Source organism: Mesoplodon densirostris, chromosome 11, assembly GCF_025265405.1.
Source record: "Mesoplodon densirostris isolate mMesDen1 chromosome 11, mMesDen1 primary haplotype, whole genome shotgun sequence".
NCBI classification, from domain to species: domain Eukaryota; kingdom Metazoa; phylum Chordata; class Mammalia; order Artiodactyla; family Ziphiidae; genus Mesoplodon; species Mesoplodon densirostris.
In genome coordinates this window covers 98375221-98393933 of record NC_082671.1, presented here as the reverse complement: position 1 = coordinate 98393933, position 18713 = coordinate 98375221, and the positions used below count along the sequence as shown (strand labels likewise).

Below are 18713 nucleotides of genomic sequence, written 5' to 3'. Positions count from 1 at the left end.
CTTGGGAATGGAAGTCCTTTATAGCATAGTAGCAAGACAGGAGCCTGGGATGGAAACCTTTGGGCTCCCTGGATATGTAAGAGAAATAAACTTGTCTCATTTATGCCATAGGTATTCTGTTTGGTTACTATGGTTTTCTCTTAATTTTTTGCTTTAAAAAAATACTCAAACTTGAACATATTATTTTACCTCCCTGGAATTTCCTTAAAATGAGGGAGGTAAATTTGTTAAGATAGTCCCATTGATGTCTTCATATTTCAACATTCTGTATGATTCAAGGAAAATTTTTAAAAATCTCTTAAACAATTGTGCCATGTCAGTTTGCATCAACACATCTTATATAAAAAGCGATAATTTCAGTCAATTACTCGGGTATTTTCTAATGTATACAAGTTTCTCTTTGAGAAAACACATGATGACATACATCACACCTAAATGGAATACAAGGTATCCCCCTCTTTTCGAAAGTTTGCTTTATATCACTTCACTTTTACAAAAGACCCTCATTAGTACCTATTTTTGCTAACTGAAAGAAATCTTAAGAGGATTTTTCCTTTTAGGAAAAATGGGACAATGGTACTCAGTATTTGTTTTGCAGTGAGCCGTTTACAGAGGCAGTGCTCACCCCCCAGCAGCGAGAGGGCACCTCCAAGCTCTTTTCCCAGGAACTACACTCAGCATCTTAGCATCAGGCCACGAAAGCTTTAAACTGTCTGTGAGCATCTGTGCTTTATCTCAATTTATTTTTGCATGTCCTTAGCAAGATGTGCCATCAGGTAATTGCTTCTTCACTTTACTCCATTTCTGCTTTCCAAAGTTTTCACAGGAACACTCAACTTTTGGATAGCAGAGAAAACTTTTATTCCAATAGAAGTTGGAATAAAAAAATATTCCAAATTTGCTCATCCATTAATGGATGAGCAAACAAAAAATTGCACCATTAATGACATTGTTGAAAATTTTATAACTGATCCCTTAAAACTGATGATTAATATTACCTTCCTCCTGGTCAACTTTCCCCAAAGCATATTCATTTGAATAAAAATCTTGATAAGAAATCAACAAAATACATATGCTAGGGTGCAACAACTGTTTATACTACTTTAATCCATGTTTCCTTTTGAGAGATTCACCAGGCACATTAGAATAGGAGAAGTCCTGGGCCATCTCAAAGAAGCAGATAAACAAAAACACTTATTTCTGTTTAATCAGTTATTTCTACAATATATTGGACCATAGCAATATTTTTCTTCAGAAGAGTGGTTGGGAAACAGTTCTAGATGGTATCATTTTCTAGAATTCTTTCTTTATATCCTGCTGCTCTCCATTTAGGAAAGTAAACAAAGCCCTGAGGTAATAGATAAGTTAAATTCCATTTGGTATTTCACAGCACACCCCATAAGAAAGCTGTTTGTAAACCACAGCTTGAGATTCTGAGGAAAAGAAGAATGATCAGCGAGCTCAGCTTAGACGTTGCACATTTAACTTTGTCTTTTGGGCTCTGCCTCTTGTAGCAAAGCTCAGCTTTGAATCAGAACTACCATTATTGTACTATGAGCTTTAGAAAGATAATTGACATTCACCCTGGACTTAATGTCCTTGGAGAGAGATTTCAAGAATAGAATTTTAGTGGTTGATTCTAGACCTTTCCTTGGCTGTAAACCTTACAGTTTACATAGGCAATAAATATTTTTTGAAATCAGTAAAAATGGAAGCAAGAGACTAACAAGTGAGAGAAGTACAATACAAAAATAAGCAGTACTTGGAAACGCCTCCTTTTTGGTATAGCGTAATTTTTGTTGTTGTTCTTTTGAATGTTTTGTTTACCAAGAGAACAGAAATCTTCTACAGGGACTAGGAGGTGCCATCTGGTGATTTTATACAATATCACTACTAAAAAAAGCTCTATGTTCCCCAATTGTAATAGATCTAAAAACTCATTCTTTTGAGATTTCATTGATAGTGTCCAGAAAAACAGATTTTTCTTTAATTTCTTTTTAGCATTCAAGAAAATAAGCTAAAAGCTATTTTCATGATTTAAAACACCTATATGATTTATAATACAAATTAAGGAATGGAAGGAAAAACTGATATAGATCAAGAATCATAAATTCATAAAACTGCAGAGAATCCAAAATATTTTGAGAAGTATAATAAAAAATTATCTTAATATATTTCCTCTGGAAATCATAGCTATCAAAAGGCTACAAAAGGCCATGTTACAAACATGTGGATTTTTAATCCATAGAACAGATGGCAGATTTTCATTTTATTCAATTGCTTTACCAAGGGATGAATCAAACATCTGGTAGAATTTTTATTTTTATTTCATTTGCACTTATAACTCTAATTACATATAATGGAGTGCTAAGAACTGTTAACAGAATGCTGTTATAGAAACATAATAACAATGTAGGATTATTAATTCAAAGCTGCCATTTCTGGGAAAAGCCTAGAAATCAGTGGGTGGCAAGTAAAATATGAAACATTTGCTGAGAAACAATTGTAAGTTTTACATGTCAAAATATATGGATGGTCATGCATAGCTGTTTGTGTTAACGATTAGTACTGATGTATGTTGTTAGGTTAAAACAATGGATGCATTATACAGGGAAGAAAGAACATCTATAGAAGATCAGAGAGGAGACTGCCAATTTTGGTTTTTAGCCAAATTCAATTTCACTGGGTTGTTAATAACTTGATTGGAGGTGACTGTGTTTATTTTGGGAACCTGTGCTTTTACATGATCACAAAATGTAATAACGCATATGTAGCTCAGACTGAAAAATACACGACACGATAGACCTGAGGAATGTATTTTCAATTTTGATTTAAATGTTTACTTGTCCACAGCAGTATTTTATGAAGTCCCTGAACTTATGAACCCATGCCAGTCTACATGGCTGGTTTAACATGTGCAACACTTGATTGCTTTTCTGAATGACCACTAATATTATTTTGTGTACATAATTCACAATATTCTGTTTTGAAATCCAGCATAACATTTCATTTCAATCTACTGATTTAGTCCTCTAGGAAGGACAGAAACTATTAAATTTTCAAAGCTTCTCAGTGCTATTCCTGTATCTAATAGAAATAGCCAATTGAGAATAACCACTGTGGTTTCTCCAGGAACCTGGCTGTGCCTTGTTTCACAATGTCTATTTTCTGAGACATAATGTAATCAAAATTAATCTGAAGCTTATTAAATTGATGTACCAGCCTTTAGAGGTGACTATTTTTATAAGAATAAATTCTAAAAGTTTCTAAAGAAACAGTAGACACTGCCTGTTATTACTGGCATACACCTGCTGCTGTTATGAATTACATTGCTTCAATAAATGAATTTCAGATAACAAATTGTTTCTTTAAGTATCAAGAATAACCTTTTAAATAATATGTATTTCAAGTTATAATCCTACTAACATGAAAATAAAATAAATGTTTTACTAAAATAAACACATTTACCTGCTTGCTTACATAAACAGAAAGTATCAAGCTCTTCTTTTAACAATTTAGAGTCATTTTACAATCATCAGTTTTATGCTTGGCTTTAGTATGGTTGCTTCTCTATTTCCTTTCTTCCTGTTATTTAGTTATTAAATAACAGTTTAGTTTGTCAGTGTAATGCTGAGCACATGAGAAGTTTAAAAAAATATTTGTGGAATGGATGCACAAATTCTCAAATGAAGCTTCCAGTTCTCGTCCTAATTTGATGTGGATAGAGAAGTAAGACACCCAAGTATTAAAAATGTGCATTCATTATATCTAATGTTGAATCAAGGGTCTAGCCAGTACACAAGATGCATGAATCTTAGAATACTAGGTATTTCAGGGCCTCCCTGGTGGCGCAGTGGTTGAGAGTCCGCCTGCCGATGCAGGGGATACGGGTTCGTGCCCCGGTCTGGGAGGATCCCATATGCCGTGGAGCGGCTGGGCCCGTGAGCCATGGCCGCTGGGCCTGCGCGTCCGGAGCCTGTGCTCCGCAACGGGAGAGGCCACAACAGTGAGAGGCCCGCGTACGGCAAAAAAAAAAAAAAAAAAAAAAAGAATACTAGGTATTTCAGTGGGTCAGAACTTTTTCCATTTACTATCAGGTTCTCAGATTTGTTACAGATGTTGTATTTACCAAAAGATTGACCACTAAATAAATCAGATGTTATTATCAATGAGATAATGACACGTGGAAATAATATATTGTGTTCTTGGGCAATACTATTACATTAACAAATATATGCCTTGCCTTGAATGGTTTTTATCTTTAATTATTGGTTTAGATATAGAGGAAAAGTCACACATCAACTTTAGAATTTGCTTCTTTCCACATGTGAGGCCAGAATCAATTCTGCGTAATGGTACCCTGAGAGGATAATGTGGTATAAGTTGAAAATTGCAAGATTAGTGAGCATCCCTTGGGAACTCTCTGGGTTTCTTTATATATTCCCATTTTTTTATTATAAAAAAATGTTTTTATTCTTACTAATATCTCCTAGGCTGAATATATTGATACTTTGTCTCTATTATATCTACATTATAGAGGACTTTGATGTATCTCTAAAACTCATTTATTTTCATATAGTTGAAGTTTATTCCCAGACCCTAGAGATGTTAACTTGATTACGTCAGTGATAAATTAGAGAATGGTGACCAAAAACAAGCAAAAAAAAGCAATGTTGTTAGCTAATTATTTTTAGAAAATATTTGGATACTGAAAATACTCTTTTCATCTAGATTATTGAATTCCCTATAAAAATATAATTTAATTAGGATAATTATATTTCTATAAATGTCCTTTTTCTTCTAGTTTTGGTACGTTTATTCTTTAATAAAGTTTTAAAGAACTGATACTAAAGTACTAAAAGTTGTTCTGAATTTTAACCTACAATGTTTATTATAATAATCTTAATTTTTATCATGATTTTTCCTGAAATTTCTAAATAAAATGGCAGATTATTTAGAAATGGTCAAATCTGTTTTGATTTTTTTTTTTTTTTTTTTTTGCGGTATGCGGGCCTCTCACTGTTGTGGCCTCTCCCGTTGCGGAGCGCAGGCTCCGGATGCGCAGGTCCAGCGGCCATGGCTCACGGGCCCAGCCGCTCCGCGGCATATGGGATCCTCCCAGACCGGGGCACGAACCCGTATCCCCTGCATCGGCAGGCGGACTCTTAACCACTGCGCCACCAGGGAGGCCCTGTTTTGATTTTTTAAAATACATCTCAGTGAAATTTGTTCTATGAACAGTAGTATAGACATTCTGTGGAGACTAATGTAATCTCCAGTTCACAGGCTACCTTGGATTTACATGGCACCTGTCTAAAAGTTGGAAAGCATACTGATTATAGAACCTGAAATTGGGGTCTTCAGCTCCCCAGGATCTGAGGATGTATTCTGTGGTTTTTACAATCATTTCACTGTATAATTTTAAAAATTTATGCTTCATTCTGTGTATGTGAGCTGAGTAGCAATGTTCTTATTGTCTTAAGTTCAACAACTAAAAACCCAAGGCTGATAAAAAAGCAGCATCAATTCTCTGCATTTAAAAGAATGTTGAAAATAATTGAGGCTATTAGCTCCCTGATGGCTGGTTCCCATTCCCGATTATTGCCCTAGTCCCTATTCCAACATCAAGTCCGTTTAAGCAGAACCCCAGGAAATAGGGAGAACCAAAATTTATTCAAGTTGTGAATTATTTACCCAAGGAGGAAACTACGGATTTTTACTTCCTTGCCTGAAGAGTGAAGAAATGGTGCTTACCAAATCCAAGAGAGAAGACCTCAAGGAGTGCCACCACCAGAAATTAGAAGTCAACACTTGTATCTCACACCCCAGGTGAACGTTTTCTTATGCAGCATACTTGTTGATTTATGCCTGTCTGTTCAGAGGTAAGAGAATTAGTTTATGGATATAAATTAAATGTGATTTATTAAAAATTTCCTATAATTGTACGTTTAATATGTATTTTTTCTGGACCCAGTTGTTTCAATAGGATCTGCAGTTCATCAAAACACAATAACTAAAAGTAAAATTTTTTTACAAGTATATAATAATTTCTTAGAAATGAATTCTTAATGAGATTAAGATAGCATCCTCTTAAGACAAGATTAATTCATACAATTTTATAAGCTATAAAACAAAATTATAAATCAATGTGTTATTTCTCATCACTTATTTTTTAACAATGCAATGTAATACATAGCTCAGATCATAAATCATTTATTTACCTAGAAATATTTCCTTGTTAAATGTGTGTACATACATGTATTAAACTCTGATGCTTGTCATTCAAATAGTTAAAGCATTGTACAAAATAAGAAAGAACTCTATTATTTTACTAGCTATTGTGATCAAATTTTTCTTGTATCTAAATAAAGAGAAATTTATCTATTGCCAAAACTAACCAGTCTGGCTAGCATTACTTTTACTTTTTATTAATAAAATGTAGAAAATAGTCATTTCATAAGATGAAATAAGAGGAGGATTAAATAATTAAATATTTCACAATATGACTTGATAAAATAGGTTTTAACTACTTTGTTGAATAATACATACCAAATCTGAAAGAAAGCATAAAAAATTTGCCTGTGGGTTTTATCCAGTGTATCTTGAAAATTTTGGTAATCTCAAAAAATATTCCAATTACATTAAAAGGATCTACTTCACTAACCTATACTGCTTCAACTCTTCAAAGTTTTTCTTTTTAGCTAATGACAGGTCCCAAGGATGAATCTTGAGAATAGCTTAACAGAACTACTTATATTTAAATACATGAAAAAAAGCTATTTTTGATATTTAACATTTCTTACCTACGTGTTATTTGCTTTGCTCTTATGGAACTCCCTGAAAATTGATACATTCTTTGACCATGTGAAAAGCTGGAAGAGGTGAGATCTTTAAATAACAATTATCAATACCAATCCATTTTAAATGCCAGTTTTTCACTTTTAACAGAAATATCTGTAAGACAGAAAAAGACCCAAGTCCCGAGATGGTTTATATTTCCTTGGTTATCCATTGACACTGATTTGTTTTCTTAAGCCAATATTTTGAAGTCACTTTGTTTGACGTCCAGAGAGATTTTTGAGATGTGTGCCTTTCTTTTGTGAAGCAGGATAGAAGAGATAGGGAGAGGAAGGTAGAAGGGAGGAACCTGCCTTGAAGTCCCTTCTACAGATTTATTCTCAGCTACATCCATCTCAGGAAAGAACACATCCTTGCTCCATTATTCCTTTTAAATTCTTGGTGTTATATTGCTTTGCATACCTAGGTTTAGAAACTGCTCCAAAGAGTATTGTAAAGGCAGTAATTAAAGAAAACTAAAACTCCCTATTTGTACCCAACCAAGTCCATACTCTTCAATAACTGAAAAACTAGATGGACAGATAGATAGATTTGCATGTATGTACACACATGTTTTAGATCATCTGATAGATTCTTTTATCATCATGCAACTGCATTTTACCTTCTATGTAAATTTGTGTTTATGGTTTTATTAGACCAAGATATTACATAATGAAGCTTATGTGTGCTGAGTAGTAATTTTAAATATGTGTTTAATATTTAATTATAGTATTTCTCAATCTAGGGTCCACAGACCCTTAGGGACCCACAGATACATTCTCAACAGTCTGCATGATCTCAGGTCTGAGAAATTCTGGTTAATGGACTTAGTCATTAAGAGCTCAGGCCATAGAGCCAATCTCATCTGGTTCAAATTGCAGCACCCTCACTTACCAGCTGTGGATCCTTGGGGAAGTTACCTTCCTTCTCTGAATCTCAGTTTTCTTACCTATAAAATGACAGATATAATGCAATGTAAAAAGCTCACTTCCTCTTAGGTTGAATTAATTAAGAGAAACATTTCATCCATCCATAAAATCAGTAAGTCAAAAATGTTATTTCAGAATAACAGAGACTCATTATTCTGATGTTTGGATTCTGGATATAATTAAGTGAAAATAGTGTACCCTACTTCAGAAATACTTCAGAAATACTTGTACTACTTTTGTTAGCCATCATGACCAAACATTTTCTGTGCATTTAAAGAATGAGAAACTTTATATTGCTAAAAATTAATCAATCTGGTAGCTAGCATACAATTTTGGTTTACTAATAGAAAATATATTCATCTTATAAGTTCAAATAACTTGAGGATTAACTCTAATTGGAATGAGCATTTCATTATATGATTTGATGAGTTTTAACTACTAATATAGCTTTTCATTAAATCAGACTCCCTAGAATCCCAAATTGTTCTTTTTCCACTGATAAGAAATTGTCTAATAGAAATATCTTAGCAGAAAAAATGGACCTTGTGGGAGAGGAAAATATGAGTAATCATTAACAAAATCATTTCAGTGTTTTATGGGACAAAGGAAGAATATTTTGGCCCTATGGTAAGCACTGTATACTTCTAATTTAGACCCATATTTCTTATTGTAGGAATGCTGGAAACAACTGATAGATTTTCTATCAATATCCAGATCAAAGCCACCTTTATTTAGACCAACTGGTACATAATTAATGATACTTTAATATACAGCAAGGTTGAGGATGCTGAGAGGAAAGCATGAGACAAGGTTGGGGTTTTCCTCACACCCTCTGTATTATTCATGTTAGACTATCTACTGTAACAGACTATCCCTAAATCTCAATGGCTTAACACAATAGAGGTTTATTTTTCACTCACATTCCATCTAACCTAGGAAGTGACAGGGACATAATAGACTGTTCTTTATGATTTGTCAGGGACATAGATTCCTGTCAGGTAGCTCCACCATTTTCTAAGGTCTTGGAGTCTTCCACAGGGTTTTCTGCAGCCAGGCAGCAGAGAGGTAGGAAAAAGTACCTGGAGTGTCTCATCCAAGGGTTTGGGGCCCAGCTCAGACAGTATACATCATTCAAAAACAAGACGAGAACATAGGTATTAGTCCCAACTGGCTGGGGTCTGGTAATCCTCTATAGAAATTCAGGATACTTGGTTTAAGTTCACAGATTCTTGCTGATATTGTAATGATATTATTTTTTCCAGATGTTTCTGTTACCTTCATACACTATTTTTATTTAATCATAAGTGATATTAATTCATTCATTTCTAACTCTGTGAGACTCTGAACAATCTTGTGTACATACTGACTTAATTCTATTGTAAAGAAATTGCATCAGTTATAACAAGATCAATTAAGTAATTGCCAGCAGCTTAAATCTGAATGATTTAAAATCTAATTTCCTAAAAAAAAATCCACAAAGATTAAGTACAATTTTCCATAACACCCAAGTAAACAAGCATCAAAAGCTCAAGGTTAATAATAAAAATAACAACCATAAAACTAAAATCTCATAGATCTTCTTGCAAATAAATAACTAAATTTATGGGTGATAAGATATAAATCTTATGATAGCAAGATCTAACAAGAAAGGAACATCACCCAAACCATGCTAATGTTATATTTTAGTGTCTTTATAGGTGACTGACATATAAATATTCTTCAAACTTTTATTCTACTATTTACTTGATGTTAAAGCCTGGCCAATTGCTTTGTATTTTCAAAATACTTGTATCAGGAAATTTAAGTTTCTTATTCTCTCAATATTCTACTTACTCAAGCTTGGGGGTGTCATTTATAATTTATTTTAATTAATGTGCATTAAAGGTATTTGAGATTTAGATTTTTAAAAAATTTCCACTCCTAATAATATGTTTACTCTGAGAAAAATTGTGCAAATGCTGCTGGCCAAAATGCTGATATTTGTTAATCAGCAGATCTAGGATATCTGGAGCTGGATTTCCAGCTCTCAGCTTTCGCATCATGAATAAGTCATGATCACATGACCCAAGCAGAAAAGTACATGCTTTACCTAAGATTCAAATACTAGTTACACCACAATACTTTTACCCACATATTTTGAAGCTTTAAAAAAGTACAATTATTATATCATGTCCATAAAACTGTGGAACATCAAAGTTTATACTGGTATCAAAGGTGACCATATTTGTTTCACTGTAAATATTTTTGTGTTTACACTTTACTCTCTAACTCAAAATCTTACTATATCTAATTTGATTCTATTCCAAGCTCTTCTACGTACTATCAGTTTAGTCTTCAGCAAGGCATTAATTTTTCTGAGGCTTAAATTCATTGCCTATGAAACAGGGATAATTATGTCAATTTATCAAGGTTTTGTAAGACGTAAATAAGATAATAATAATGGGTGGTTAATTCTTTGTAAACACTATTGGTAAAGCATCAAAAGAGTGTCCTGCTCCTCCCTCTTTCTTTTACCCATGCTATTGAGGGTTTTTTTGTCATTTTAATTTTTGGTGTGTGTGTGTGTGTGTGTGTGTGTGTGTGTGTGTGTGTGTGTGTGTGTGTGTGTGTGTGTGTGTGTGTGTGTGTGTGTGTGTGTGTGTGTATTTTAAATTTTATTTATTTTTTATACACAAGGTTCTTATTAGTTATCTATTTTATACATATTAGTGTATACATGTCAATCCCAATCTCCCAGTTCATCCCACCACCGCCTCTCACCTCCCCGCTTTCCCCCCTTGGTGTCCATATGTTTATTCTCTACATCTGTATCTCTATTTCTGCCTTGCAAACTGGTTCATCTGTACTATTTTTCTAGATTCCACATATATGCATTAATATATGATATTTGTTATTCTCTTTCTGACTTACTTCACTCTGTATGACAGTCTCTAGGTCCATGCATGTCTCTACAAATGACCCAACTTCGTTCCTTTTCATGGCTGAGTAATATTCTATTGTATATATGTACCACATCTTCTTTATCCATTCATCTGTCGATGGGCATTCAGGTTGTTTCCATGACCTGGCTACTGTAAACAGTGCTGCAATGAACACTGAGGTGCATGTGTCCTTCTGAATTATGGTTTTCTCTGGGTATATGCCCAGTAGCAGGATTGTTGGGTGATACGGTAATTCTGTTTTTAGTTTTTTAAGGAACCTCCATACTGTTCTCCATAGTGGCTATGTCATTCCCACCAACAGTGCAAGAGGGTTCCTTTTTTTCCACACACTCTCCAGCATTTGTTGTTTGTAGATTTTCTGATGAGGCCCATTCTAGCTGGTGTGAGGTGATACCACATTGTAGCTTTGATTTGCATTTCTCTAATAATTAGTGATGTTGAGCAGCTTTTCATGTGCCTCTTGACCACCTGTACGTCTTCTTTGGAGAAATGTCTATTTAGGTCTTCTGCCCATTTTTGGATTGGGTTGTTTGATTTTTTGATATTGAGCTGTATCAGCTGTTTATATATTTTGGAGATTAATCCTTTGTCTGTTGATTCATTTGTAAATATTTTCTCCCATCCTGAGGGTTGTCTTTTCATCTTGTTTAGAGTTTCCTTTGCTGTGCAAAAGCTCTGAAGTTTCATTAGGTCCCATTTGTTTATTTTTGTTGTTATTTCCATTACTCTAGGAGGTGGGTCAAAAAAGATCTTGCTGTGATTTATGTCAAAGAGTGTTCTTCCTATGTCTTCCTCTAAGAGTTTTATAGAGTCTGGCCTTACATTTAGGTCCTTAATGCATTTTGAGTTTATTGTTGTGTATGGTATTAGAGAGTGTTCTAATTTCATTCTTTTACATGTAGCTGTCCAGTTTTCCCAGCACCACTTATTGAAGAGACTGCCTTTTCTCCATTGTATATCCTTGCCTCCTTTGTCATAGACTAGTTGACGATAGGTGCATGGGTTTATCTCTGGGCTTTCTATCCTGTTCCATTGATCTATATTTCTGTTTTTGTGCCAGTACCATACATATTGTCTTAATTACTGTAGCTTTGTAGTATAGTCTAAAGTCAGGGAGTCTAATTCCTCCAGCTCTGCTTTTTTCCCTCAAGATTGCTTTGACTATTCGAGGTCTTTTGTGTCTCCATACAAATTTTAATATTTTTTGTTCTAGTTCTGTAAAAAATGCCATTGGTAATTTCATAGGGATTGCATTAAATTTGTAGATTGCTTTGAGTAGTATAGTCATTTTCAAAATATTGATTCTTCCAATCCAAGAACATAGTATGTCTCTCCATCTGTTTGTGTCACCTTTGATTTCTTTCATCTGTGTCTTACAGTTTTCTGAGTACAGGTCTTTTACCTCCTTAGGTAGGTTTATTCCTAGGTATTTTATTCTTCTGGTTGCAATGGTGAATGGGATCGTTTCCTTAATTTCTCTTTCTGATTTTTGTTGTTAGTGTACAGGAATGCAAGAGATTTCTGTGCATTAATTTCATATCCTTCAATTTTACCAAAAGCATTGATTAGCTCTAGTAGTTTTCTGTTGGCATCTTTAGGATTATCTATGTATAGTATCAGGTCATCTGCAAACAGTGACAGTTTTACTTCTTCTATACCAATTTGGATTCCTTTTATTTCTTTTTCTTCTCTGATTTCCATGGCTAGGATTTCCAAAACTATGTTGAATAATAGTGATGAGATGGACGTCCTTGTCTTGTTCCTGATCTTAGAGGAAATGCTTTCAGTTTTTCACCATTGAGAATGATGTTTGCTGTGGGCTTGTCGTATATGGCCTTTACTATGTTGAGGTAGGTTCGCTCTATGCCCGCTTTCTGGAGAGTTTTTATCATAAATGGGTGTTGAATTTTGTCAAAAGCTTTTTCTGCATCTACTGAGATGATCATATAGTTTTTATTCTTCAGTTTGTTAATATGGTGTATCACATTGATTGAATTGTGTATATTGAAGAATCCTTGCACCCCTGAGATAAATCCAACTTGATCATGGTGTATGATCCTTTTAATGTATTGTTGGATTCTGTTTGCTAATATTTTGTTGAGGATTTCTGCACCATATTCACCAATGATACTGGTCTGTAATTTTCTTTTTTTGTAGTATCTTTGTCTGGTTTTGGTATCAGGGTGATAGTGGCCTTGTAGAATGAGTTTGGGAGTGTTCCTTCCTCTGTAATTTTTTGGAAGAGTTTGAGAAGGATGGGTGTTAGCTCTTCTCTAAATGTTTGATAGAATTCACCTGTGAAGCCATCTGGACCAGGACTTTTGTTTGTTGGAAGACTTTTAACCACAGTTTCAATATCATTATTTGTGATTGGTCTGTTCATATGTTCTATTTCTTCCTGGTTCTGTCTTGGAAGGTTATACCTTGCAGGCATTTGTACATTTCTTCCAGGCTACATTTTAATGGCATAGAGTTGCTTGTAGTAGTCTCTTAGGATGTTTTGTATTCCCGTGGTGTCTGTTGTAACTTCTCTTTTTCATTTCTAATTTTATTGATTTGAGTCCTCTCCCTCTTTTTCGTGATGAGTCTGGGTAAAGGTTTAACAATTTTGTTTATCTTCTCAAAGAACCAGCTTTTAGTTTTATTGATCTTTGCTATTACTTTGCTTGTTTCTATTTCCTTTATTTCTGCTATGGGCTTTATGATTTCTTTTCTTCTACTAACTTTGGTTTTGTTTGTTCTTCTTTCTCTAGTTCCCTTAGTGTAAGGTTAGATTGTGTATGTGAGATTTTTCTTGTTTCTCGAGGTAGGATTGTATTGCTATAAACTTCCCTCTTACAACTGCTTTTTCTGCATCCCATAGGTTTTGGATCATTGTGTTTTCATTGTCATTTGTCTCTAGGTAATTTGTGACTTCCTCTTTGATTTCTTCAGTGATCTCTTGGTTATTTAGTAATGTATTGTTTAGGCTCCATGCGTTTGTACTTTTTACATTTTTTCCCCTGTAACTGATTTCTAATCTCATAGCATTGTGGTCACAAAAGATGCTTGATATGATTTCAATTTTTGTAAATTTACCAAGGCTTGATTTGTGACACAGATGTGATCTATCCTGGAGAATGTTCCATGTGCACTTGAGAAGAGAGTGTAATCTGCCGTTTTTTGGATGGAATGTCCTATAAATATCAATTAAATCTATCTGGTCTATTGTGTCTTTTAAAACTTGTGTTTCCTTATTACTTTTCTGTCTGGATGATCTGTCCATTGTTGTAATTGAAGCGTTAAAGTTCCCCACTATTACTGTGTAACTGCCAATTTCCTCTATTATAGCTGTTAGCATTTGCCTTATGTATTGATGTGTTCCTATGTTGGGTGCATATATATTTATAATTGTTGTACCTTCTGCTTGGATTGATCCCTTGATCATTATGTAGTGTCCTTCCTTGTCTCTTGTAAGATTCTTTATTATAACGTCTATTTTATCTGATGTGAGAATTGCTACTCCAGCTTTCTTTTGATTTCCATTTGCATGGAATATTTTTTTCCATCCCTCACTTTCAGTCTGTATGTGTCCCTAGGTCTGAAGTGGGTCTCTTGTAGACAGCATATATATGGGTCCTGTTTTTGTATCCATTCAGCATTCAGCCAGTCTATGTCTTATGGTTGGAGCATTTAATCCATTTACATTTAAGGTAGTTATTGATATATATGTTTCTATTACCATTTTCTTAATTGTTCTGGGTTTGTTTTTCTAGGTCTTTTTCTTCTCTTGTGTTGTCCACTTAGAGAAGTTTCTTTAGCGTTTGCTATAGAGCTGGTTTGGTGGTGCTGAATTCTCTTAGCTTTTGCTTGTCTGTAAAGCTCTTGATTTCTCCATCAAATCTGAATGAGATCCTTGCTGGGTAGAGTAATCTTGGTTGTAGCTTCTTCCATTTCATCACTTTAAATATATCATGCCACTCCCTTCTGGCTTGTAGAAGTTTTGCTGAGAAACCAGCTGTTAACCTTATGGGAGTTCCCTTGTATGTTACTTGTCGTTTTTCCCTTGTTCCTTTTAATAATTTTTCTTTGTCTTTAATTTTTGTCAATTTGATTACTATGTGTCTCAGTATGTTTCTCCTTGGGTTTATCGTGCCTGGCACTCTCTGCACTTCCAAGACTTGGGTGGCTATTTCCTTTCCCATGTTAGGGAAGTTTTCGACTATAACCTCTTCAAATATTTTCTCGGGTCCTTTCTCTCTCTCTTCTCCTTTGGGACCCCTATAATGCGAATGTTGGTGCATTTAATGTTGTCCCAGAGGTCTCTTAGGCTGTCTTCATTGTTTTTCATTCTTTTTTCTTTATTCTTTCCGTGGCAGTGAATTCCATCATTCTGTCTTCCAGGTCACTTATTTGTTTTCTGTTTCAGTTATTTTTCTATAGATTCCTTGTAGTGTATTTTTCATTTCAGTTATTGTATTGTTCATCTCTGTTTGTTCTTTAATTCTTCTAGGTCTTTGTTAAACATTTCTTGCATCTTCTCGATCTTTGCCTCCATTGTTTTTCCGAGGTCCTGGATCATCTTCGCTATCATTATTCTGAATTCTTTTTCTGGAAGGTTGCCTATCTCCACTTCATTTAATTGTTTTTCTGGGGTTTTATCTTGTTCCTTCAACTGGGACATAGCCCTCTGCCTTTTCATTTTGTCTATCTTTTTGTGAATGTGTTTTTCGTTCCACAGGCTCCAGGACTGTAGTTGTTCTTGCTTCTGCTGTCTGCTCTCTGGTGGATGAGGCTATTTAACAGGCCTGTGCAAGCTTCCTGATGGGAGGGACTGTGTGTGTGTCTTTTTTTCCCTTATTCATTCACTCACTCTTTAAGTCAATTGGTCAATCAGATACAGTCTCCAGAAAACACCTATTAAATATCTATCATGTAACATTACCATGCTAGATATCAAGGATACCAAGATAAGCCTGATCCTTACCCTCAGAAATTAGAGTTTACTGTGGCAGAGAGTGGATTGTGATAAGTGCTAAGACAGTGGAAACAGAGGCACCTACTATACTTAGAAAAGGCTTCCTGGAATAGGCAATGTACAAGGAGAGATCTTCAAGCTGAGGAAGAATTATCTTAGGAAAAAAGAAAAGAATGGTCTAGCGAAATAAAACAATGTGTATTAGCAGAGGAGAATGAGAACCAGTCATAAAGCAACTTGGAGATCTGGTAAGAGATGAGGAAGGGGAGGTAAAGAGAGGATAGGTCATGGAGGGCCTTGTAAGTTAGGTTGAAGAATTTGGAATTTATCTGGAGTACACTAGGCAAATCAAATTATTCCCCAGTTTCTCTCCTGTATCTGACCTGAATGGTCCATTTCTTGGGTCATAATTTGGCATAAAGTCTTCTGTGAGTTTTCTCAGTGTACAGTCATGCTTCTGTTGTCATCCCTGCCATTACTAAGTATTTTGGACTATATATTCTGCACATTTAAACATTTATTTCCTGCTGTGTACAGTTTTCCTTTGTGATCTATATATGAAATAGTCTAGTATTTCAAGGTCCCTTGTAAAATATTTTCTGTTAATTTCTTTACTTGAGTTCTTACGCCTCAGTTTTTTTTGAATAATAAATTATCTGTGATTGTAAAAAAAAAAAAGTCTAGTATCATGGCAGATACTGTTTGCACATTGACCATGGGGCTATCTGAAACTTAAATTAATGCTATTACTTGATGCTTCTGGACTAGTCCATCTATGGGTCTCTTTTCTCGGCAGCCCAGGAAGATCCATTTCTCTTTTCTCCAAGGTAACTTGATGCTGCCCTAGTAAAATGCAATGGGGACTCTAACCCTCCAGGAAACAACACTGTCTGACACCCACACCCACACACACTCATGTACATGTACTTAATGCCTCCAATTTCCTCTGACCCTGAAGATAAGTTCCATATTATTTTATGAGGCGTAAGAAGCACTAAGACGACCTTACAAGTACTGGCCATGTCTTCACTTGACCATTAGTAACCACTTTGTCTGGGTGAGGTGAGATGGGGCAGGGAGAATACAAAGAGGCTCAAGTGTGCTCCAGACAGAGGTTACAGCATGGCCAGAGATGAAGATGAGAAAGGCATATGTCTATCTGAACCTCTGAAAAAATTATAGCCATTTTCATAAGCTTTTTCCTCTGCTTGGAACACTCTTGTGCCTTGTTTCTTGCTCAACCCCTATTATTGCATTTCCATGCTTAAAAATTATGTCCTTCAAGCAGCCTTCTCTGGCTTACCTCCTTCTCCCACTTTTTTCAAGAATGATCATGTACTCCCATACTCCCACAGCACTTTTCTTGTAATTGATTATTTAAGTTTCTTTCCTTACTAAACTATAAATTTGATGATAACAGAATCTTGCTCCTGTTATATTCCAATTAGCCAGCAGAATGCTTGGCATATACCTGATGCCTAATAAATACATGTTGAATGAATGAATTGAAATAACCATTTGTTTAGTACCAATTATGAATTAGGCACTGCACCAAGTGCTTTATATGCATTATCTCATTTAAGCTCACTAGTATTATTCCCATTTTACACACGAGGAAACTGAGTCTTAGAATAAGAGACTTGCTCCAAATCACACAGCTAATAAGTGATAGAGCAAGGACTGAAAGCAAGGACTGTCTGATTCAGGAGCCTGAACTCCTAACCTCTCTATTATAACAATTTCTCCCTGGTTCTCCCTATTATATTTACTCATTTGTTTTTGTTGAACTGGGATTTACAACTTGTTTGGCCTATATCAAAGGTTATTCTAGTGAGTGGAAAAAAATCATAGTTTTTAAATGTCCTTAAGTTTCTCCATTTCTCTCTCCTCTTGGATAAATGTTAGCTACACATATTCATTATCAATGTTTCCACCTGTATTTTGACCTGATGTATTTTCAAAGTGTACACCTCAAATTTTGTTAATTTGCCCCTACTGTATGGTTAGACATCTTGGTTCTTTTTCTTAATAAGAGGGGAGGTTACAGATAAGTTTAAAGTAGAGTTAAAATAGTTATGATCTTTTGTTCTTAATAAATCTGTCTTGATTGCATGCCAATGGTATTACTGTTATTAAAAAAAAATTTTTTTTTAACCTACGTTCCATTTCTAAAGAGAAATTTGAAGTGGGTTGTGTTTTTTCCTTGGGAAGCTTTCTGATTGTTATCTTTCTAACCTAAGCTGATTAAGTGTAGTTTTGAGAGACAGAGGAAGAATACTGCCTACAATCCCCAAATGTCTTAGATCTAGATCTTGCACAAAAACCTTGATCAAATTACCAAAAGTAAAATTGCAGCAGTTCAGTTAAACATTCACAGGATTATTTATTTTGAATTGATTTAAATGTATATTGCAATAAATCACTTAAATGTTATTTTCTAATACTATTTGTGGAGAAACAAGTCAACTTTGGGGTTACCATAACAATCACAAAAAAATCTGATTACCATTCAGTTATATACAACATAACTAAATCCCTAGGATAGATTTAATTTAGTTTTTACAGTAAAAGTCTTTGCTTTGCTCTATGTAGTTATTTTGTCTTTCATATTTAAGAATTTTGTTACATATCTTAATTACAACTTAATTATAATAGTTTGGTCTTTTTAATTACCACAATGCATTTACAGTGTTGAGATTCAAATTTATTTTCCTTCTATAGAGTCTTATAGAGTGCTACTACATGCAGCATTGTCAAAATCAACGGGCATTGCACATGAGGTAAGTAACAAAGGGGTACACAGGGCAAAAGTCAGTCACTTTTCTATTACTGCTTATCTAATCCTGAAAAGAATAAATGTTCACGTTTAAGGAAATTGTGTGTTTTTTTAAGTTACATTTTTAATTCAAATATTGATTGTGGTCTAAGTGTCATTCAAAACAGTGTTGTTCAAAGACAAAATATTTAGTTCACTTCCTAAAGCATTTGATCCCAGGAAGACAAATTATAAATTACAAAGGAGGCGTCTACTTAACTGAGCTTCTGCCT

General features: G+C 34.6%; 1 protein-coding gene across 9 annotated transcripts in view; it reads right to left on the bottom strand.

The window, feature by feature from the left end:
- LIN7A (lin-7 homolog A, crumbs cell polarity complex component) overlaps positions 1–18713 on the bottom strand; it is a 245462-nt gene that overhangs the window by 217429 nt on the left and 9320 nt on the right. For 7 of the 9 annotated variants that reach the window (XR_009533800.1, XR_009533801.1, XM_060112959.1 and 4 more), the window contains 2 exons: positions 7732–7786; positions 5755–5872 (listed from right to left, as the gene is read on the bottom strand). The gene's annotated coding sequence lies outside the window, so the exon portion shown is untranslated. Of the gene's footprint in view, positions 1–5754; positions 5873–6803; positions 6885–7731; positions 7787–18713 lie in introns of those variants that run through there. The other 2 variants (XM_060112965.1, XM_060112962.1) reach the window with 2 other exon arrangements.